General features: G+C 39.1%; 1 long non-coding RNA gene across 1 annotated transcript; it reads left to right on the top strand.

Annotated features, from left to right (window-relative positions):
* The first annotated feature begins 3,801 nt into the window (after nt 1–3,801).
* On the top strand, nt 3,802–23,918 carry LOC128636371 (uncharacterized). Its single transcript, XR_008398695.1, has 2 exons — nt 3,802–3,917; nt 23,444–23,918. It is a non-coding gene; the product is annotated as an uncharacterized LOC128636371 (long non-coding RNA).
* Nucleotides 23,919–25,009: the final 1,091 nt, after the last annotated feature.

Here is a 25,009-nt window from a genome sequence, read left to right as displayed (position 1 = left end):
GCTCCGATGTCTTGATCCAAGCCCAAGCGGGGGCTGAAGACGTCCATCCTCTGGCTGAAGTCTTGATCCAAGCCCAAGCGGGGGCTGAAGACGTCCATCCTCCGGCTGAAGTCTTGATCCAAGCGGCGGCTGAAGAAGTCCATCATCGGGCAGAAGTCTTCATCCTATCCGGACAGAAGAGGAGATCCGGACCGGTAGACATCTTCATCTAAATGGCATCTTCTTCTTCCATCCGACGATGAGCGGCTCCATCTTCAAGACCTCCGGCGCGGATCCATCCTCTTCTTCCGAAGGTCCTAAAAAAGAATGAAGGTTCCTTTAAGGGATGTCATCCAAGATGGTGTCCCTCAAATTCCGATTGGCTGATAGGATTCTATCAGCCAATCGGAATTAAGGTAGAAAAAATCCGATTGGCTGATTGAATCAGCCAATCAGATTCAAGTTCAATCCGATTGGCTGATTGGATCAGCCAATCAAATTGAGCTCGCATTCTATTGGCTGATCGGAACAGCCAATAGAATGTGAGCTCAATCTGATTGGCTGATTGGATCAGCCAATCAGATTGAACTTGAATCTGATTGGCTGATTCCATCAGCCAATCAGAATTTTCCTACCTTAATTCCGATTGGCTGATAGAATCCTATCAGCCAGTCGGAATTTGAGGGATGCTATCTTGGATGACGTCCCTTAAAGGAACCTTCATTCTGTTTTAGGACGTCGGAAGAAGAGGATGGATCTGCGCCAGAGGTCTTGAAGATGGAGCAGCTCGTCGCCGGATGGAAGAAGATAGAAGATGCCGCTTGGATGAAGATGTCTACCGGTGCGGATCTCCTCTTCTGCCCGGATAGGATGAAGACTTCTGCCCGATGATGGACTTCTTCAGCCGTCGCTTGGATCAAGACTTCAGCCGGAGGATGGACGTCTTCAGCCCCCGCTTGGGCTTGGATCAAGACATCGGAGCCTGGACCGATCGGTGATACCCGGCGTGGTGAAGATAAGGTAGGAAGATCTACAGGGGCTTAGTGTTAGGTTTATTTAAGGGGGGTTTGGGTTAGATTAGGGGTATGTGGGTGGTGGGTTGTAATGTTGGGGGGGTATTGTATGTTTTTTTACAGGCAAAAGAGCTGAATTCTTTGGGGCATGCCCTGCAAAGGGCCCTTTTAAGGACTGGTAAGGTAAAAGAGCTTTTCTATTTTTATTTTAGAATAGGGTAGGACATTTTTTTATTTTGGGGGGCTTTGTTATTTTATTAGGGGGCTTAGAGTAGGTGTAATTAGCTTAAAATTGTTGTAATATTTTTCTAATGTTTGTAAATATTTTTTTATTTTTTGTAACTTAGTTCTTTTTTATTTTTTGTACTTTAGTTAGTTTATTTAATTGTATTTATTTGTAGGTATTGTATTTAATTAATTTATTGATAGTGTAGTGTTAGGTTTAATTGTAGATAATTGTAGGTATTTTATTTAATTAATTTATTGATAGTGTAGTGTTAGGTTTAATTGTAACTTAGGTTAGGATTTATTTTACAGGTAATTTTGTAATTATTTGAACTAGGTAACTATTAAATAGTTATTAACTATTTAATAGCTATTGTACCTGGTTAAAATAAATACAAAGTTGCCTGTAAAATAAATATTAATCCTAAAATAGCTACAATATAATTATAATTTATATTGTAGCTATATTAGGATTTATTTTACAGGTAAGTATTTAGCTTTAAATAGGAATAATTTATTTAATAAGAGTTAATTTATTTAGTTAGATTTAAATTATATTTAACTTAGGGGGGGTGTTAGGGTTAGACTTAGCTTTAGGGGTTAATACATTTATTAGAGTAGCAGCGAGGTCCGGTCGGCAGATTAGGGGTTATAATTGTAGGTAGGTGGAGGCGACATTGGGGGCGGCAGATTAGGGGTTAATAAATATAATATAGGGGTCGGCGGTGTTAGGGGCAGCATATTAGGGGTTCATAGGGATAACATAGGTGGCGGAGGTGTGCGGTCGGCAGATTAGGGGTTAAAAAATTTTAATAGAGTGGCGGCGATGTGGGGGGACCTCGGTTTAGGGGTGCATAGGTAGTTTATGGGTGTTAGTGTACTTTAGAGCACAGTAGTTAAGAGCTTTATTAACCGGCGTTAGCCCAGAAAGCTCTTAACTCCTGGCTTTTTGCTGCGGCTGGAGTTTTGTCGTTAGATTTCTAAGGGTCACTTCAGCCAAGACTCTAAATACCTGCGTTAGAAAGATCCCATTGAAAAGATAGGATACGCAAATGGCGTAGGGGGATCTGCGGTATGGAAAAGTCACGGCTGCAAAGTGAGCGTTAGACCCTTTCCTGACTGACTATAAATACCAGCGGTAGCCCAAAACCAGCGTTAGGAGCCTCTAACGCTGGTTTTGACGGCTAACGCCAAACTCTAAATCTAGGCGATATTGTTTTTATCTTATTGTTTTTAATATATAGTAATACATTTTTTTATTCTGCATTGTTTTAAATTCTTCATGGATCCATGAATCTATAATATATAATGTGTACATTGAGATGTTGATTTGAATTGTTTATATTAAAGTTTTAAGCTTTGACCTTCTAAGCAAGACTGCTTGATCATCACTATTGCTCATTCCCCTTTGCCTCCGTTAGATAGGCGCCTGGGGGACTCCACACTAATTTACCTTACTCAAGAAACTACAAAAATAATAATTAATTCCTTCATTTTGTGACATATTAACTACTGCAATCTACTTCTAATTGGCCTTCCCAAACACTGCCTCTCCCCCTCCAGTATATTATGAATGCTTCAGCGATTCATCCACCTAAGTCACCGATCTACATCAGCTGCTCACCTCTGCCAGTCTTTACACTGGTTACCCATACCATTTAGAATATAATTCAAAGTATTAACCCTAACCTATAAAGCATTTAACAACCTTGCTCCCAATTATATTTCTCTCATATCTAAATACTCCCTGATACGTCCTCTTTGATCAACCTCTGACTTATGTCTCTCTACTCCTATAACATCTATGTCCCTCTCTTGCCTCCAAGACTTCTCATGTGCTGCTCCTGTCCTCATGAACTCCACCAGACTGTCTTCAACCTTGTATAGCTTTAGACATTCTTTGAAAACCCAACAATTCAGAGAGGCTTACCATCTCTCCTCTGCTTTTCATCCTAACCAAAATAAATCTTAAGGTGCCTTAACTCACTACTGCTACTACAACCCACATGACAAGCTACCCCGAACCATATGTCTATGTACCCTCAACCTGTAGACTGTAAGCTCTTCGGAGTAGGGTCCTCTTCCTCCTGTACTAGGTCTGTTTAGTCTTTTATGTTTTTATATCTTATCACAAACCCTTGTCATTATATACCCCTTACTCTCTACCCAGCACTACAGATTGTTTTTATACAAATAAATGATAACATTAATAATAATTGTAATAATAACTCACAGGGACAGCCCTTTTAGAGAGTTTCTTGAAGGCTGCTCCTGCGAGTGGTTTTAATAATTGGGCCCCTAGTCTTAAAAATATTAGAAAATGGTACAATGAAATGGAAATATTCCAAAAATTATTTTAGTTCCACAATTACCTGCTGTCTCTTACTCCTGTAAACTTCCATTGTGTCATACCTCCAGTGTTTTTCACCGTTTGTTTACATTTGTATGCTTTATCCTATTATTATGCCTATTGTCACTGTAGCATCATCTTTTGGCACTTTTTAGGTATTTCAGATTGCTGTTTATCTATGGCTTCTCACCTGGATTCTGAACATATTTCCCTATTCTGTCTTCCTATGTATGACTTCTCCCTGCCTGACTATACCACCTGTCTCATACCCAGCCATCTGCAACCTTCGGTCTCTCTGCTGATTAAAATGCCTGTGCTGCTAATTTCTGCCCTGCAACATCTGACAACTGGTGGGTCATGTCAAGGCTCTATTCTGGGTGCTGGGTTAATGTTTCTCAAAATTCTAACTAAGCATTTGAATCTTACTCCTCGTTTAACATTTACCACTGGGCTTTACATAGTGTAGAAAGGCAGAATTCAAAGCTGATATATTGCACTCAGAATAATTCTAATGAAAACCACATAAAATCAGGAAACAGCAAATTATATATTCTAAAATGTTTCAAGATTTTCATTGTTTTCCATTCAGCCTATGTATAACACAAGTCACAACTTTAATATATACTGTATATTCTGTTTTGTTCATGTGCTAATCAAATATGCATTTTATTTGCATACTGTAACAGAGTATGTTCTAACCAAAAGCAGAACAGATTGAACAAAAACACTCTTGCATCATTTGGCATTCAGACAAGCAATATGCTAAACTACCCTAATATTCTCCATCTGCAAATGTGGTGCCTCTTTTTTTATACTTTTTAGGGAATAATTATAATTATTATTATTAGTATTAGATCTGATATCAGTAAAATAAACTCACTCCTCTATTACACTATTCTTTTTCTTTAATATTGTGAGACAAAATATCTGGGATAATTGTCATTTAAATTAAGCCAAAAGGAATAAGGGATGAACTTTCTACTACACTTCTGGCACCTTTTAGAACATCTCACTTGCAAATCCAAAGATGGGAAAAAGGTGTTGATTCTGAAAGGCTAAGCAGTAACAAAAATACTTTGAATTGCAGCATTTTACTGGTTACTCCCCTGCTTCTTAACCCCTTGCGCCAATTAGACGTAGGTTCTTCGTCACACAGTACTTTGCCCAGTTTACTGTGACTACCTACGTCCAACACAAAGGCGCATGCTGTGGTCCCCGCTGTCAAATTAGACAGCAGAGACTGCAGCTGGGGGCGGAAGGCATCTGCCTTCATATGGTAAAGGAGCACTGATTGCAAGGAGGTGGAGGGAAGGTCGGGGTTCCCTACACTGCGGAAAAAAATGTATTATGAATGGAAAGGGAGGGATGGGGCTAGCTACCATTAAGAAACATGGCGGATAGCAGTGGGAGGGTTAAAGAGCTTTATTTTTGGAAGGGGGGAATCAGGAAGGTGGGAGGGAGAGGAAGGATCCGTACACTACAAAAAAAAATAATAAGAGCCCTAAATTGCGTACTAGTAGTCTTCCAGTACCTAAGATGGTGGCGACCAGTGTGTGTGTGTGAGGGGAATAGGGTTGTTTGGGAGCCTTCTTATTGACAAAAACCGATGGCAAAGCCATGCATGCCTCCTATTTCTGAACAAAGGGGATTACAGAGAAGCTTTTACAACAATTTGTCTTATGACTGCAGTGGTTGTATGTAAATAATTTCAGTGAGAAACACAAAGTTTGCAAAAAAGTAAACTTTTTTGTTTATTTGATCGTATTCGGAGGCCAAATAGTTGCATCAAATATACCAAAATGGACCGAGATCAATACCTTGGGTTGTCTAGGTAAATAAAAGAAAAAAACAAAGGCTCTATTTCTGTTTAAACGGATTGATAACAAAAATGCTAAAAATTCCCTGGTACTTTTGGCAGGATTTTTCTAAAATTCCCGGTAGTGAAGGGGTTAAAAAAAATCTGATAATGTACTGTGCACATGGAGACAGGAGATCAGGAGGGGTCCCTGGTACAACACTAGGCTGTTGCAATTGCTACCCAAACACCAGCAGTGCAGCAATTATGCAGAAAGGAATAGGATATTGCTGTTGACCTCCATTTTTACTTTAAATGTACATTTTGTTTGGCTAAATGTCTTGAACTCTTTGTGTGTATGTATGAGAGAGTGTGTGTATGTATGAATGTGTGTGAGCTTGTGTATGTATGTGTGTGAGTGTGTGTGCATGAATGTGTGTGCTTGTGTATGTGTGTGTATGCATGAGTATGTGTGTATGCATGAGTGTGTTTGCTTGTGTATGTGTGTGCTTGTGTATGTATTTGCATGTGTGTATGCATGAGTGTGTGTGCTTGTGTGTGTATGGATGAGTGTGTGTGCTTGTGTATGTGTGCGTGTGTGTATGCATGAGTGTGTGTGCTTGTGTATGTACGTGTGTGTATATATGTGTGCGTGTGTATGTATGTGTGTGTGCTTATGTGTGCAGGAGCATGTGTGCTTGTGTGTGTGAATGTGCGTGTCTGTATACATGAGTGTGTGTGCTTGTGTATGTGTGTGTGCATGTGTATCTGCATGTGTGTGTGTGCTTTTGTATGTATGTTTGTGTGCATGAGTGTGTGTGCCTGTGTATGTATGAGTGTGTGTGCTTGTGTATGTATGTTTGTGTGCATGACTGTGTGTGCTTGTGTATGTGTGTGTGTATGCATGAGTGTGTGTGCTTGTGTATGTATGTTTGTGTGCATGAGTGTGTGTGTATGCATGAGTGTGTGTGTATGTATGTTTATGTGCATGAGTGTGTATGCTTGGGTATGTGTGTGTATGCATGAGTGTGTGTGCTTGTGTGTATGCATGAGTGTGTATGCTTGTGTATGTGTGTGTGTGAATGCATGAGTGTGTGTGTGTGTATGTATGTTTGTGTGCATGAGTGTGTATTCCTGTGTATGTGTGTGTGCAAGAGTGTGTGTGCTTATGTATGTGTGTGTATGCATGAGTGTGTGTGCTTGTGTATGTATGTTTGTGCGCATGAGTGTGTGTGCTTGTGTATGTGTGTGTGTGGATGAGTGTGTGTGCTTATGTATGTGTGTGTATGCATGAGTGTGTGTGCTTGTGTATGTATGTTTGTGCGCATGTGTGTGTGTGCATGAGTGTGTGTGCTTCTGTATGTGTGTGTATGCATGAGTGTGTGTGTATGTATGTTTGTGTGCATAAGTGTGTATGCTTGTGTATGTGTGTGTGTGCATGAGTGTGTGTGCTTTTGTATGTGTGTGTATGCATGAGTGTGTGTGCTTGTGTATGTATGTTTGGGTGCATGAGTGTGTGTGTATGTATGAGTGTGTGTGCTTGTGTATGTATGTTTATGTGCATGAGTGTGTATGCTTGGGTATGTGTGTGTATGCATGAGTGTGTGTGCTTGTGTATGTATGCTTGTGTGCATGAGTGTGTATGCTTGGGTATGTGTGTGTATGCATGAGTGTGTGTGCTTGTGTATGTGTGTGTCTGCATGAGTGTGTATGCTTGTGTATGTGTGTGTATGCATGAGTGTGTGTGCTTGTGTATGTGTATGTATGCTTGTGTGCATGAGTGTGTATGCTTGGGTATGTGTGTGTATGCATGAGTGTGTGTGCTTGTGTATGTGTGTGTCTGCATGAGTGTGTATGCTTGTGTATGTGTGTGTATGCATGAGTGTATGTGCTTGTGTATGTGTATGTATGTTTGTGTGCATGAGTGTGTATGCTTGTGTATGTGTGTGTCTGCATGAGTGTGTATGCTTGTGTATGTGTGTGTATGCATGAGTGTATGTGCTTGTGTATGTGTATGTATGTTTATGTGCATGAGTGTGTATGCTTGTGTATGTGTGTGTATGCATGAGTGTGTGTGCTTGTGTATGTATGTTTGTGTGCATGAGTGTGTATGCTTGTGTGAGTAACTTTTTTCTGTATTTTGCATAATGTGAGGGTACACACTTCTCAATTAAATTAGAGGGAAGATAGCAGGCAGGGCACACACAGTGCATGGACGTTGCTCATTGCCACATGGAAGGTACATGGATTTAGACAAGTATAACTGTTAGTAATTAGTAATGGCCATGAAAGTTGAACTTACCCCCTGTCTGATAAGAGGTTTATTTCGGACTATATTATAATAATAGGGATCAGTTTTCCAATGTAAAAAGGGGTCTCGGCTGAAAAAAAGTTTCAGAAGCTATGGGTTATTCAGTTTCCAGGCACAGACACTTGTGCACTCACAAATGTTAACCTCAAGATGGCAGTGGCAGCTTTATATTTAGATTTAACTTTGGATAGTTGTATTCTGTTCCCTTTTGATGGGTAGATTACGAGTGGAGTGCTGTCTGTTGCACGCGAGCGATATCGGCTTAATCGCGGCGTTTTCGAGTGTCGTAGATAGTGCGCATATTACAAGTTGACAGTAAACGCATTCACTCAAGCGCAATTAAATTTAACGCACGCATAACGCATACCATCTAATAAAAATTATTTTAAAAAATTGCATTAAAAAGTTATAAGGGCCCAAAGATATGAAGTCTCAGGTGTTAGAAAAAAAAAAAGGAACTGCAAAGGGCTTTAACATAGAGATCCATACATATACATGTCTAAATATGTATATGTATGTATGTGTGTGTATATATATATATATGTGTGTGTGTGTGTATATATATATGTATATGTGTGTGTGTATATATATATATATATATATATATATATGTATATGTGTGTGTGTTTGTATATATATATATGTATACGTGTGTGTGTGTGTTTATATATATATATATATATATATATATATATATATACAGTATATATATATATAAATATGTGTGTGTGTATGTATATATATATATATATATATGTGTGTATATTTATATATACAGTATATATATATATATATATATATATATATATATAATTTACCACTTAAAGAGATAGGGTTCAATATAAAATAATATGAGCGAAAGCAAGACAAGGTTGCACAGGGTAACACATTTAAACCAAACGTTTATTAAAGAGGTGGTAAAGACACCAGGTCTGCCTTCCCCAAATTCACAATATTAAATACCAGATAAAATGTGAAGCAGATAATAGCACGTCATAATTACATTAATATCAACCATATTCCCAATACTAGCATGTATTTAAAAGCTGGCCAGCAAACAGTCCGTATGATAATCCGGGCTCTTAGTGTAATAAACACGCTCTGGTAAACTTGATACAAGTACCGTCTCTTTACTCTGCTCCTATCCGGGCACTTAAGTGTGAATACACGCTCCGGTGACAAGATGTAAGTCCGATCTCTAATAAACAAAGCAGGACTGAAAAATGATTCCCAGCTATACAGCGTAATCACAACACAATGCTCATGGGGTAATACCTATTGAAATACTTCTACCGCACAACTTACCTACACCTTCTGGGATTTATGATTCACGAGGTGAATGCCATTCTGCTTCAATGTACCTCCATGATCCTGTATTCATGTGTTGCAAATACCGATGCGGGTCTTCACTTGCTTGCCGGTAACGGTGGATGTAGTGAACAAGTGCAATCAGAGCCGCTTCACCTGATGGCGTTCTGCACGCTACAAAGTTACCATCCAAACATTACGCGTTTCGCCCCTCCCCTTTCTGGGTTGGACTTGAGGCTTTGTCAGATGTATGATGTCACCACACCTAGTGGTGTTTAAATACCAAATCTGATACATTGTTGCAAATCCCTTATTGTTACATCTTAAAGGGATCCAGCGCCATTCTGACCTTTATCTGGTAGTCTATATTCTACCTTAACATACATTATAAAGCACTTTAGAGGTGACACCAATCTGTGGCCTAAACTATTTACAATGATGATAACAACATATTAATATTATACATATTTAAAACCAATGTGTACATGGGACATTTACACATCTAATGCCACTTGTCACATATTCCACAAAATTTGTAAATATACTTTACATTATTCTTCACATTTAAGCTAAGGATTCATAAAAAACGGGCATATTCTATTTTTTCATTGAGGCTAATAGGGGACAAAGTATTTAATCTGTACATCCAGCGTTACTCATGCTGGAGTAATATTTGATCAATGTTGCCCCCTCTCCTCCTAGGCCTAATATGTTCAATTCCTAGCACTTTTAATTGGGTCAATGTATAAAAGACAGGTTGGTGCACAACCAATTTTTGCACTGAATATTCAGACAAGACCTACTATATAAATGAACAAATTGTATGTAATACTAAGAATGTAATTTACCTTCTACATTGTTCGTGTCCCAAATTTTACGTTGAGAAAACAACACGTGAATTGAAAGCCAGAGTTAGGGACCACAGGGATAGTATTAAAGATAACGATCAAGATAGCCCTGTGGCCAGACATTTCCAAATGCTCCATAATTTTGACTTTGCCCAATTAAAAGTGCTAGGATTATCATACGGACTGTTTGTTGGCCAGCTTTTAAATACATGCTAGTATTTGGGAATATGGTTGATATTAATGTAATTGTGATGTGCTATTATCTGCTTCACATTTTATCTGGTATTTAATATTGTGAATTTGGGGAAGGCAGACCTGGTGTCTTTACCACCTCTTTAATAAACGTTTGGTTTAAATGTGTTACCCTGTGCAACCTTGTCTTGCTTTGGTTCATATTATTTTATATAGAACCCTATCTCTTTAAGTGGTAAATAATTATTTGAGACTGTTAGCACACGTGCATAACACTAGATATATATATATATTTCTTTCATGTAATTGGCAAGAGTCCATGAGCTAGTGACGTATGGGATATACAATCCTACCAGGAGGGACAAAGTTTCCCAAACCTCAAAATGCCTATAAATACACCCCTCACCACACCCACAATTCAGTTTTTAAAAACTTTGCCTCCTATGGAGGTGGTGAAGTAAGTTTGTGCTAAGATTTCTAGGTTGATATGCGCTTCTCAGCATTTTGAAGCCCGATTCCTCTCAGAGTACAGTGAATGTCAGCGGGATGTGAAGGGAGTATCACCTTTTGAATACAATGGTTTTCTTCACGGGAGATCTATTTCATAGGTTCTCTGTTATCGGTCATAGAGATTCATCTCCTATCTTCCTTTTCAGATCGACAATATACTCTCATATTCCATTACCTCTACTGATAAACGTTTCCGTACTGGTTTGGTTATCTGCTATATGTGCATGGGTGTCTTTTGGTAAGTATGTTTTCATTACTTAAGACACTCTCAGCTATGGTTGTAAAGTTCTAAATATATGTATTGTGCTTATATTTGCCATGATTCAGGTTTCAGTATATTTCCTTTTGCAGACTGTCAGTTTCATATTTGTGAAATGCATTTTTTAGGAAAAATTTATTTCTTACCTGGGGTATAGTCTTTTTTCAATTGACTGTCATTTTAAATTCGAGGGCAGAATTAGGCTCGCGAGGGCGCAAAATAACAAAGTCTATTGCGTCATTTTTGGTGCGAGATTTTTTGGTGCGAAGTTACGTTCGATTACGCAAATTTGTCATTTCCGGTGTCTTAGTCGACGCCGGGTCCTTTTCCAGGGTTGCATCTTCATTGACGCGACTGTGTCATTTCCGGATGTTGTTAGCGCACAAATTTTTTTTTCTGTTTGTTGTGCATCATACTTGCCGCCAAATATTTTCATTATTTAAAACCCCATTCCTATATGCCCCTTGCCTTTTTTCTCTATCAGAGGGCTATGCTGTTTGCATTTTTTTCCCATTCCTGAAACTGCCATATAAGGAAATTGATAATTTTGCTTTATATGTTGTTTTTTTCTCTTACATTTGCAAGATGTCTCAATCTGATCCTGTCTCAGAAATCACTGTTGGAACCCTGCTGCCTGATAACAGTTCTACCAAAGCTAAGTACATTTGTTGTAAACTTGTGCAGATTATATCTCCAGCTGTGGTTTTTAATTGTTTTCATGATAAACTTTTACATGCAGAGAATGTGTCCATCAGTAATAGTACATTGCCTGTAGCTGTTCCTTTAACATCTAATGTACAAGATATACCTGTGAATTTAAAATAATTTATTGCGGATTCTATTCAGAAGGCTTTGTCTGCCATCCCGTCTTCTAATAAATATAAAAGGTCTTTTAAAACTTCTCATAAAGTTGATGAAATTTCAAATGACCGATAACATACTGAATTATTCTCCTCTGATGAGGATCTATCTGATTCAGAAGATCGTTCCTCAGATATTGACACTGACAAATCTACTTATTTATTTAAAATGGAGTATATTCGTTCTTTGTTAAAGAAGTGTTGATTACATTGGATATTGAGGAAACTAGTCCTCTTGATATTAAATCTAGTAAACGTTTTAATTCTGTTTATAAACCTCCTGTGGTTATTCCAGAGGTTTTTCCAGTTCCTGATGCTATTTCTGATATGATTTCTAAGCAATGGAATAGGCCTGGTACTTTTTTTTATTCCTTCTTCAAGGTTTAATTTTTTTTATCCTTTGCCAGCAGTTACATTGGAGTTTTGCGAAAAGATCCCCAATGTGATGGGGCTATCTCTACTCTTGCTAAACGTACTACTATTCCTTTTGGAATATATTACTTATTTTAAAGATCCTTTAGATAGGAAACTTGAATCTTATCTAAGGAAAGCCTATTTATATTCAGGTCATCTTCTCAAGCCTGTAATTTCTTTGGATGATGTTGCATCTGCATCAATTTTTTTGGTTGGAAAATTTAGCGCAACAGGAATTGGATTCTGATTTGTCTAGCATTGTTCACGTGCTTCAACATGCTAATCATTTTATTTGTGATACCATTTTTGTCTTTAGCTATTTTAGCTAGAAGAGCTTTGTGGCTTAAATCTTGGAATGCTGCTGACATGACTTCTAAGTCCAGATTGCTATATCTTTATTTCCAAGGTAAATTGGAATAAATTCAAGCCATTTAATAAACCAAAGTCAGCCCCCAAATCTGCATGAAGGTGTGGCCTTCATTCCAGCTTAGCTGGTAGGGGGCAGATTAAGATTTTTCAAGGATGTTGGGACAAATTCTGTCCAAAATCAATGGATTCTGAGTATTGTCTGTCAGGGGTACCGAATAGGATTCAGAGTAAGACCTCCTGTGAGAAGATATTTTCTCTCATGAATCCCAGCAAATCCAGTAAGGGTTATGCTTTCCTGAAGTGTGTTTCAGACCTGGAGTTTTCAGGGGTAATCTTGCCAGTTCCATTTCAGGAACAGGGTCTGGGGTTTTATTCAAATCTATTAATTGTCCCAAAGAAAGAAAATTCATTCAGACCAATTCTGGATCTGAACATTTTGAATTGTTATGTAAGAGTATCAACTTTCAAGATGGTGACTATAAGGACTGTTCTGCCTTTTGTTCAGCAAGGGCATTATATGTCCACCATAGATTTACAGGATGCATATCTTCATATTCCGATTCATCCAGATCATTATCAGTTTCTGAGATTCTGTTTTCTAGACAAGCATTACCAATTTGTCGCTCTTCCTTTTGGCCTAGCGACAGCTACAAGAATCTTTTCAAAGGTTCTCGGTGCCTTAATCTCTGTAATCAGAGTGCGGGGTATTGCAGTGTTTCTTTATTTGGACGATATCTTAGTACTAGCTCAGTCTTTATATTCTGCAGAATCTCACACGAATCAACTAGTGTTGTTTGTTCGAAAACATGGTTGGAGGATCAATTTACCAAAAAGTTCTTTGATTCCTCAGACAAGGGTCACCTTTTTAGGTTTCCAGATAGATTCAGTGTCCATGACTCTGTCGCTAACAGACAAGAGACGTTTGAAATTGGTTTCAACCTATCGGAACCTTCAGTCTCAGTCGTTCCCTTCAGTAGCTATGTGCATGGAAGTTTTAGGTCTCATGACTACAGCATCAAACGCGATCCCCTTTGCTCGTTTTAATATGAGACCTCTCCAGCTTTGTATGCTGAACCAATGGTGCAGGGATTATACAAGGATATGGTTAATAAGAGTTGGACCAAGCGCTCCAAATGTAACCTCTAGCTTTGTAAAGAGGCCTCCTAGCCGGCCAAATGAAGAATAAGACTAGTGATGTGGTGTGCAAAGCGCCTGAAGCAAAGGCTGAGTTTAGGTCCCTAAACTAGATGAGATTGATCTCTGAGAAGTATTGAAGTATAGATAAAAAAGTATTTAATACAATAAAAGTACACAATACATACAATAAAAACACGCTAAAAACAGATAATAAACTAGGTAAATCACAATTGGTTATAATTATGGATCCATAATCTCTATGTACAGAGGTTAGACAAACATGAGTGAAACATGTAGTAGGATATCCGTAACGCATATGTAAAAAAGGATGATGGCGTTAATAAAGTCCAACAATAGTGTCCAAGTGAAGCGAAGGAGTGGATTTGAGTTAATAATGTACAGGTTAAAAGTGATAGAAATAAGTGTCCAAAATATCAATCAAACAACAACTAATTTTGTGTGAAGCAAAAATTGGAAAAAAAAAGAGTAAAGATATTGTGAAGTGACAGTGATAGTGGAAAATTGATGGAAGTAGTCCTCCAATAGGATCCTGGTGGTGCTCTATATCCTCCTATACGATTCTGAGTGTCCTTTTGCCCTTTATTGGCCAATTCATTTCATGTGACCGGTGACTTTACTGGTCCCTTAGCTGAATGGGAACGAGCTGGGAACGAGCTGCTACCTAAGGGACTAAGGGCGGAAGCATCAGAACCTGTGTGTTCTGTCGAGAACTCCAATCTGTCGAAAACTGCAATCTGACGTCACTTCCGGTATATAACTCTGCCAGCCCAGCTCAGCTCAAAGTAGTCTAGCTGCAGACACTGTGATTTATCTCGTTTATTATGTTTTTATCGTGTTTTTATTGTATGTATTGTGTACTTTTATTGTATTAAATACTTTTTTATCTATACCTCAATACTTCTCAGAGATTAACCTCATCTATTTTAGGGACCTAACCTCTGCCTTTGCTTTAGGCGCTTTGCACACCACATCATGATACAAGGATATCTCAATTAATATGCTTAAATCCCAGGGTTCGACTATCTCTGTCTTGGTGGTTAGATCACCATTGTATAGTTCTAGGGGCCTCTTTTGTTTGTCCAACCTGGACTGTGATCACAACAAATGCGAGTTGTTTAGGTTGGGGAGCTGTTTGTGGATCTCTGACAGTACAAGGGGTTTGGAAATCTCAAGAGGCGAGATTATCAATCAATATTTTGATTACTTTTTGGTGGAAATGTTGTTTTCTTTTTTCAAGGCTTTTGTTATAATCTGTCAATATTTATTCTTACCTTTTGTTTCTCTGCATATATCACTCTGTTTTAGTGCTGTAGCTTTTTTTCCTTGTCCTCATTTTACACCCATGTTCTTTTAAAATCACCTTTCTTTAATTAGCTAGGGAGCATTTAGGAGACTTGATTGATTTATTGATTTTCTCCTTTTTGTAAAAAACTGGAAACTATCGCCAAAATATAGGTAATTTCTAAATCTTTGCCCATACCCTGGGTAATCCTTACCAGTGAGACCCTCTCTCCAGAGGGGAATGGACAAAACTGTCCACTCCCCCAGTTACCTTTAATAAGGTAACATAGGCAAGTCACCCCTTCCTACTAGTGATGTCCGGCCAAATCAGTGGAACAGGCAAAAGTGGGGAGCCTGGTGAGTATTACTCAGGGTATGGGCCAAGATATAGAAATTGTCTATATATTGGGATAATTTAGAGTTATTTTGGCCCACCTGGTAATACCAGAGAGACAAATACAAAGCAGTAAAAGAAAGAAAGGATGGGAAAGCAATAATGAGGCATAGATACTTAAAATACTACAATATAAACAAAATCTATTAAGTCAAAACCGAAGACAAGATCTTTTGACCAAATGCAGCAGACATTTGAAGACTTTCAGACTTCTGCCTGACAAATCTCCTCTGACGTGGCATCCGCTTGAAGTGCCCAGGAAGTTGAAACTGCCCTAGTAGAATGTGCCTTAAGCCGCTATGGCACCTGTTCCCCTTTTTGTGTGAAAGCTCTGGAAATTGTTTGGACATCCATCCAGAAATTGTAAAACGTGAAGGAGCTTGACCTTGGCAAGGTCTCTTGGGAATTAAAAAAAGTCTGTCTTTCTTACGAATGTCCTGAGTTCTTGTTGCGTAAATGTGAAGACATCTCACTACGCCCAAAAGATACAATGGCTTCCCCTGAGAATCCTGCTGTCCTGGACAAAATTAAGGAAGCACTATGTCCTGATTCTTATGGAAATCAGACACCACCTTAGGAAGAAACTCTGGAACCGTTGTAAGAACAATCTAATCCTGGTAAAACACAATGAATGTCTCTTTAACTGAAAGAGCTTGAAGTTCAGATACTCGCCGTGCAGAAGTGATGGCCACTAAAAAGACAATCTTTAAGTAAATAACCACAGGGGGACTTCTTATAAAGGTTCAAATGGTGAATCCAGAAGAGAATCCAAAACAAGAGGAAGATCCCAAGATGATACAGATGATCTGACAGAAGAATGGATATGGGCCGATGCTTGAAAGAACTGAATTATTAAAGGATCCTGAGCCCACTTGACCCCTGAAATAGCAGAAATTGCAGATACCTGGGCCTTAAGGGTCCTAGCACTTAGAACTTGAATAAACCCATCATGTAGAAAGTTGAGCACGTGGGAAATATGAAAGATTGCTGTTAAAATGTCATGCATAATCATCAATGAAGAAAATGTGTGCCAAATTCTATAATAGGCCTTAGAAGTTGATCCCTTCCTGGAATAAAGCAGGGTCTGGATAACAGGCGCTGACATTTTTTTGTTTTTTCAAATCAGCTTAATTTCTATATTCAAAAGGGTTTTGATTACAAGGAGTGGAGACACAGCTCCTCTTGTATATACACTGACTGATTTATTTTTAAATAACTGTAATATATTATTCTCACCACACGTCTGGTTTCAAAAAGTCCATAAGTCTTTCTTTTTGGTGCGGTTGTGAGTTATTCTTTTGGTTTAAGAAAATAAACAACAAACAAACAATAATAACAATAACTAAACTTAGCTAAAGCGGTGTCAGGGTTTTTTCCCTGATCTGTTTGCCATGTGCTGCTGGCAGCCATTTTACTCACCTCTCTTCCTGACTCTGGTGCATACTGTGTGATGCTGCTCATTTCCTGCACTTCCTTTTATGGCCAGACTGGTGTACATCATCCGTGTGAGACAGGATGCAGTCTCAGAATTGTGACGTAATCACTTATTATTTAAAGGGCCTCTGTTCAGTATGCTTTGCACTTGCGTTGTCTCAGACCTGTTTGTGAGAGCTCCTGTGTATTACCTGGCTGTCTGACATCCCTCCTGGTTCCTGATCCCTGGCTTGTTCCTGACTCTGCTGTTCTCCTTGTTCCTGATTCCGGCTCGTCTGACTATTCGTTTCGCTCCTGACTCAGCTCGTCTGACTACCAGTTCTGGTTTTGATTCCTGGCTTGTTATTTGACTTGTGGACTTTTTATTATTTTTTGCTATTAATAAAGGTGTGATTATTTTTGCACTTCTTGTCTCAGTCTGATTCCTGGCACCCTGGCAAGCGCACACAAATCATAAATGTTATTTCATGAAAAATTTGGCTGGAGCGCCAGTACATTGCTTCCCCGTGCAGGTCATGTATTTGGACTCGTTCTGGTATCTCTCTTCCCTTTTTTCAGCATATTGGTATAATGTGAGGTTATTTCTGCAAATATGTTTATTGTATTTTGTTTTAAGTAATGACTTTCCTCCATTTCTATCAATTCTGAAGTTTTTTGTATCCACATATATTTGTGGGGGACTTCTTTACTTTTCCAGTTCTTTGCTATTAGAAATTTAACACTATTTGTCATTATGGTGAATAATTTTAGGTTTGGTTTGTGGTTTACAGGAGGTGGTTTATTCAAAAGCCAGATCAAGGGGTCCAGTGGGAATTGGGAGTCTAAAATTTGTTCAATTTCCGCGATAACTTGTCTCCAAAAGGTTTGGATAGCTAAGTACCACTACCACATATGTGCCATATCACTTACCACATGCCCACATCTCCAGAATTTGTTATCTGACTTATGGAACAGTTTGTGGAGCCTGCGAGGTGTATAATACCATGTAGTATTTTGAGGTTTAGTTCTACAATGCTAGAGGAAATAGATGTCTTCATAGTATGTTGGAATATTTGTGAACAAGTCTGAGGAAGCATTATCTTACCTAGATCCCTCTCCAAGGCCTCCATATAACCCAGTACCTGTCCAGGTTGTGTGTGAGTCAGTATTTTGTAAATTTTTGAGATAGTGTGTCTCGGGGTTGGTGTGAATAAAAGTTCAAAGTTAGTAAGAGGTCTAATCATGTTCTTGGAGCGTGGGTTTTGGGTAAGGAAGTGGTGTGTTCTGTAGTAAGTGTACCAGTTTGTGAAGCAAGTAAGTCCCTGAGTCACCAGAATCTCCTGTTTTTTAACCTTCTCGTTATCTATGAGGGAGTATATAGGTAGGTCGTTTAGCTTTTCATATGGTATATTTTGTATTGCGGTTAAGTCCATATTGACAGGCGCTGGCATTTTTAACTGCTGTAGTCGGGAGACCTCAGCAACCATGCCACCAATCTTAGATGTTGGGGACCCAGATGAAACGCTGGACCTTGAATCAACATGTCCCAGGAGACTGGAAGATGCTATGGAGGTTGAACTGCTAGCCTGTGAATCAGAGGAAATCAATGCCTTCGGGCCAAAAAGGAAGAATGACAATGAAGGCTGTTGACTCTTGTAGAATCCTCTTTAGAAGATGTAGAATGAGAGGAACTGGAGAAAAAACATAAATGAGACTGAACGGCCACTCCTGGAGAAATGCATCCACCCCTAAGGCTAGAGGTGTTGGAGTTTGACTGAATAACCTTGGTAGTTGATGATCAGCAGCAGAGGCCATAAGGTCGATTTCTGGAAAACCCCATTTGTTAACAATCTTCTGGAACAGCCAACTGTTCAACTACCATTCCACAAGAGCTTTGTCATGTCCTGCCTGTCTTACCAGTACTGTTGCTGTTTCTTTAAGAAGCTTTCTTTTGCAAGACCATATGTTGGATGCTTTGTGCCTTTAAGAGACAGCTTTGTTCATGTTCCATTAGATTACTGCATCTGTCAATCACCTTTCTGTGGGAGTTTCATTCACTGCTGAGATTGCTGTCTGTCTAATTGGTTTCACCTGGGTCCTTTATAAGGCTTGTTCAGAGACATATTCCTTGCATTAGCATAGGTTATCACTTTCTGTGCAACTTCCAAATTCTTATCTCTGATATTTGGATTTCTACAGCCTTTGTCTGCATTTTTATTTGTAACCTGGCCTGGATCATTCATTTAGTTTTCATCTTGTTTCCAAGATTTGCAAGTACCTGATTCCTGTGAGTTTACCTTCTTCAGTTCTAACTACTTTGCATCTGATTCCTGTATTTGTGCACAAGCTCTGCAAGTGGACATATATCAGCTCTCCAACATATAACGCTGCTGCATAAGGTACTTGTATCACTCTGCATAAAGTGGATATCTATGTCATTTTCAACTTGTCTCAACTCCCTACAATCTGCTGTATTATATTCTGCTGACTGCTTCAGTTTGAACTGTACTACTCACAGTCTCAGTGTCTACACTGCATTCAAGAAATCATCTGTGCTTGAAATTCACTTTGCAGCTCTTAAACTGCATTCCAGTGTCAAACGCAGTCCTGTTTACTGCATCCTTGAACTTTCTGTTTGCAACTCCTCTACAATAAATCATTGTCAACACTCATAATGTTTTCTGCAGCCTTTTTCTGTTTCTAACATATTTTTAGTTACTGTATATATATTTCAGCAAGTTTACATACATTCTGTATTGTTTCCAGTCTACTGATCTGAGCTGCAACTTTTTCATTCACCATCCTGTAACCTGACCCACAGCTCAGAGCCAGGTGTGTTCATATCTTACCACTGCACTGAGGGTCTGCTTTCTACAGATCTACAGATCGTGACAAGCTTGAATTCTACCCTGAAACATTGCTTCAACATTCTCTGTTCCTGGAACATGAATTGCTGAAAGAAGCTGGATGTGGAGCTGAGCCCAATTGGAAATTGGAGAAATATCTTTCAGAGCCCTCTGGCTTCTTGTTCCACCTTGAAACTAGAAGTAAGCCATGGTTGTCCTGTTGTCTGAGAGAATCTTTACATCCTTTCCCCTAAGTTGCCTCTGGAAGGCATGAAATGCTAGAAGAACTGCTCTTATCTCCAGAAGATTTGATGGAAGAGACTGGACCTGACTGATTACAGGTGGCCCTCGGTTTAAAACTTTTCAATATGCACCGTTTCAGAATAATAACCTTTTTTTCAGTCATGTGACTGCTATTGAAAAGCATTGAAAAGCAGTGCATTGATTAAAATAGCCAGTAGGTGGAGCTGCCCGCTTGTGTTGCAACAAAGATATGCAAGCCAAGCACACAAGTAGGCTGAAATTAATTAGTGTAGCTAGCTAGACCTGAGCTTTTAAGCAGCTTTCAAAGGAACAATATCTTCCTGTCTATAAATCAGTCCAGATTGGAATGCATAGAAAGAACTGTTTGAAATGCAAGTAAAGTCTGTGTTGTGTGATTATTTTATTAGGTTTATAATGCTGTTTAGCAAATGTTTTTGTTAATTTAACTTAGTTTAATTATATATTTTGTGTTGTGTGATTATTTTATTAGATTTATAATGATGTTTAGCATTTAAAGTCTTCATTTCAAAGCTTTAAAAATAATGTATTAGGTGTTACTTATGACAATTTTGAGAGGGGCCTGGAACCTAACTCCCTCACTTCCCATTGACTTACTTTATAAACTGGGTTTCAATTTACAACGGTTTTGATTTACAACCATTCCTTCTGGAACCTAACCCCGGCGTAAAATGAGGGCTACCTGTACTTCACAAGCATGAACAGCCAGTGAATTTAAATATTTCCACATTTGGGCATACGTCAGGATGGCATCTGGTGACAATTACTTCAGAATGACTCCAGGACGTTTAAAAGTAGGTTTAAAGCTGTGTAAGCATCTGAATATAGTTTCTGGCCACTTTGAAATGGTCGCCAAACTCCACCCACTGATGACATCACAATCTAATCTACATATGAGCGCTCTACTGAATAGTATTGACAGTATGCTGAATCCAACTAGTGAGGCTTTTGTGATTGGACACCATATGCAGCTCAGCTCGTGACATTATCAGTGGGCAGAGTTTGGCGTCCATTTCAAAGTGTCCAGAAATGAAATTATTTTTAAAATAACTTTTTTTACTGTTTCTGCTGCATAATATAGAAAGGGGAGGCTATCTCTAGCTTAATCTAAGGTAAGACTTTAAAAAGACTTAGGTGTAGATTGTCCCTTTAAGTGCGATCTCCAGAGATGTGGAACTGCTATGGGCGCTAATTTTGTGCACTCATATGCTAAACTATATTTAGGTATGTAGAATATTTTATGCACTCATATGCTAAACTATATTTAGGTATGTGGGACCTATTCTACATTTAAACCCTTTAGGCATAATATTGTCTATTTTAGCAGGTATATTCATGATCTGATTATTTGGGATGGCGATCCAAATACAGTTGAGGATTTGTATCAATATGTGTCATAAAATTATAATTTACTATTAAACAAAGTGAAATATCACTACATTTCCTCGATGTCACTGTATGATTAGAAAAAATTACTAATGAATTAAATGTTCAGTTATTTCGCAAACCTACATTAGGCAACACAATCTTAGGGTATCATTCCTGTCATCCTCCTCATCCTTTAAAATCCATACAAAAATGCCAGAATATTTAAGTAAAATGTAAGTTCTCCAATATGGAGGACAATGAACAATGTGCACAGGATATAATATTAAAGGCTACAAGTCAGGGGCTTCTCAAAGAATAAGTATATACTATATAACACAACAGTCTTAAAGGGTCAGTGTATTCTAAAGTGTATCTCTCTTTAATGTGCTCCCGAAGATCCATTTTACCTGCTGGAGTGTATTATATATTTTACAACTAGCTCCTTTACCTTTAGTTTGTCATTTGAAATAGCAGCCTGTTGTATCTCCAACAAGGGAGCACACCAAATTTAATTTAACATGGCGATTGGGCGCGCTGTGAGTAGACAGTGATGTGAAGTTGAAATAAAAAGCAGAGCAGAAAAGGATTGCAATGAAGTTAAGGTAAATAAACTTTTGCAGGCCCATTTATCAAGCTCCGTATGGAGCTTGAAGGGCCGTGTTTCTGGCGAGTCTTCAGACTCGCCAGAAACACAAGTTATGAAGCAGCGGTCTAAAGACCGCTGCTTCATAACCCTGTCTGCCTGCTCTGAGCAGGCGGACAGGAACCGCCGGAAATCAACCCGATTGAATACGATCGGGTTGATTGACAGCTCCCTGCTGGCGGCCGATTGGCCGCGAGTCAGCAGGGGGCGGCGTTGCACCAGCAGCTCTTGTGAGCTGCTGGTGCAATGTTAAATGTGGAGAGCGTATTGTTCTCCGCATTTAGCGAGGTCTTGCGGACCTGATCCGCAGTGTCGGATCAGGTCCGCAAGCCCTTTGATAAATGGGCCCCATAGAGGGTTACATTTTTTTCACAGGTACCGCTATCCGAATGTTACATAATTCTGCACATAATACAGAATTATGCAACATTAATGGCTAAGTTTTCTGTCCGTTTAAGTACTGATCATAGAAAAGCTATGTAAACAGGGATTTTTTTGGTTGGGTGAACTGGGCACTAATAGGGGCAGGGAGTGTTGGAATGTAATGGTTTACCTGAGCATGATGGAAGGCACGCTATGCTGAGTAGGAGTCTGGCATGGAAGTTTCATGGGTGCACTAAACCAAAGTTACTGTGAATTGCTGGAACTCAGGGCTGCACTAAGATGCATCGGGTTAGCAAGATGTTAAGTACAGGGTGCGCTCTTCAGCTTAGGGAGGGTCCCACAAAGCTCAGGTAAGCCCTGAATACTATATGAAAGTATGTTCCAAACTCACAATGGAGATGTAGTGGCACCAAGCAAATTAAAGACAGTGTAGCACAAATAAAGTGTTGAACTTAGAAGACCAGAAAGGACCTGCCTTTTCACTTGTCCATATGCCAAAGGCACGCACCCGGGCAGATGAATTTGAAATGAGCGAGGGTGCGCTCCCAAGGACTATATATTTATATTTTAAACCTGTCCTTACGCTTCCCTAGCAGGACAGATTTTCAGGATATCTGAACTGGAGCACATGTGAAATAATCAGCAAACTAGTAAACATGTAGACTGTAAGCTCTTTAGAGCAGGGCCCTTTTCCTCCTGTACTAGATTTGTTTAGTCTGGTATGTTTTTGTATTTTATCACAAATCCTTGCATTGTTTACCCCTACCTCTTTACCCAGCGCTACAAAATTTTGCAGCGCTATACAAATAAATGATGATGATGATAATAATAATATTAAACATGGTTATTAACCTGCTCTCACCCAAGGCATTCCTGAAAATCTGGACTGTTAGGAAGTATCTATCTATCAATCTATCTATCTATCTATCTATCTATCTATCTATCTATCTATCTATCTAAAACCAGCTGTCCTTGGTGTTAAAACTACTGACTTCCTTCATGTCCCTGTTTCCTGCAGACAGAATTAAAAGCCAGTAATTCTAACACCTGTAGATATTTTGGCTTTATTAACATTGAATAAAAAAAAAGAGAATCGGTCATTTTGAACGCAGTAATTGTAATCTGCACTTATACTTGTACATTAAAATGATGTGTGCATGTCCCTTTAATATCTCTTGTTAAATAGTACACTTTCTATCATCATTACACAATATCTCTCTGTCTCCTGCCTTTTTCATCAGCCCCAGTCACCTACACCTCTGCTTGACGCATCGCTCTGGTGTTGCATTGCTCACGACCCAGTAGACAGGCTTGCCGCGCTTGTAGACCACGGACTGATTTTCAGGAAGGTTTATGAAGCACAAACCACACTTCAGCTTTCCTTTTCAATTATCTAGAATCTTCCAGTGTGACAAATAGTTTCTGCAGGGTCACAGCAGAGGGAAGAGAGAAATGGGCGATGTTAGATTAATTTCCAGAGAAAGTAATGATGTCAAACTTTATACAGCATTTCCCTACTCTGCTGGGTTTGAAAGTACATTTAAAAAAAAAGAAAAAAGTATTTTGTACAGAACAATTTTTACTTTTTCTCACAATACAAAGAATGTTTAACTTCCATATTATTGTGACCCCCCCCCCCCCCTCCGTGGCATCTTTAAAGGGAGATGAAAATTAATCTTTTATGATTCAAATAAAGCATTTATCTCTATTATCAAATTGACTTTGTTTTCTTGGTGTCTTGTCGAAAATCATACCTAGGTAGGCTTAGAAGCAGCAATGGTGATTGGTGGCTACATCCATATGCCTCTTGTTATTGGATTACCAGATGTGTTCAGCTAGCTCACAGAAGCACATTGCTGCTCTGGAGCTGACTTTAACTATGGGGTCTATCACAATCTTTCGGCTCAGGCCTTTTCGGCTCCTTATCTGTCTGAAAAGGGCACTTTCCGATTCAACGCAATCACAATATAGTGGTATGTGTTTGTGGTTAGGAAGGTAAATGCAATGTAAGTGATAGGGTTCTCGGTAAAGAGCAGTGGGTCTGTCGGTACGATGAGGTGTTTGACAGTTTAGGGGTTAAGTACAGTTGGGGACTGTGGTTAAGTGAGGTGGTTTTTCAGTGGTTTAGGGGTTGAGTGCAAAGGTGTGCAGTTGGGGGTTGTGGTTAAGTGACATGGTGTTTCAGTGGTTTAGGGGTTGAGTTCAGAGGTGCGCAGTTGGGGGTTGTGGTTAAGTGAGGTGGTGTTTCAGTGGTTTAGCGGTTAAGTGCAGATGTGTGCATTTGTGGACTGTGGTTAAATGAAGTGGTGTTTCAGTGGTGAGGTGGCGTTTCATTGGTTAAAGGGTAAAGTGCAGAGGTGGGCAGTTGGGGACTGTGGTTAAGTGAGATGGTGTTTCAGTGGTTTTGGGGTTGAGTGCAGATGTGCGCAGTTGGGGGTTGTGGTTAAGTGAGGTGGTGTTTCAGTGGTTTAGCGGTTAAGTGCAGTTGTAGACTGTGGTTAAGTGACATGGTGTTTCAGTGGTGAGGTCTTGTTTCAGTGGTTAAGGGGTTAAGTGTGGAGATGGGCAGTTGGGTACTGTAATTGTTAGGTGGTGTTTCAGTGGTTAAGGGGTTAAGTGTGGAGATGGGCAGTTGGGGACTGTGGTTAAGTGTGGCAGTGTTGCAATGGATTAGGGGTTAAGTGGGGAGATGGGTTAGGGGGTTAAGATTTTTTTTAATTGAAAGACTAATGAATTAGTTTAGTTAATGTATCCACTTTGTATATCTGTGAAACAAAATTAAACTTTTCCCCAATCATTTATTCATA

The sequence above is a fragment of the Bombina bombina genome, chromosome 1 (assembly GCF_027579735.1).
Source record: "Bombina bombina isolate aBomBom1 chromosome 1, aBomBom1.pri, whole genome shotgun sequence".
NCBI classification, from domain to species: domain Eukaryota; kingdom Metazoa; phylum Chordata; class Amphibia; order Anura; family Bombinatoridae; genus Bombina; species Bombina bombina.
The sequence above is the reverse complement of the archived record's forward strand: the minus strand, read 5'-3'. Positions and strand labels throughout refer to the sequence as shown.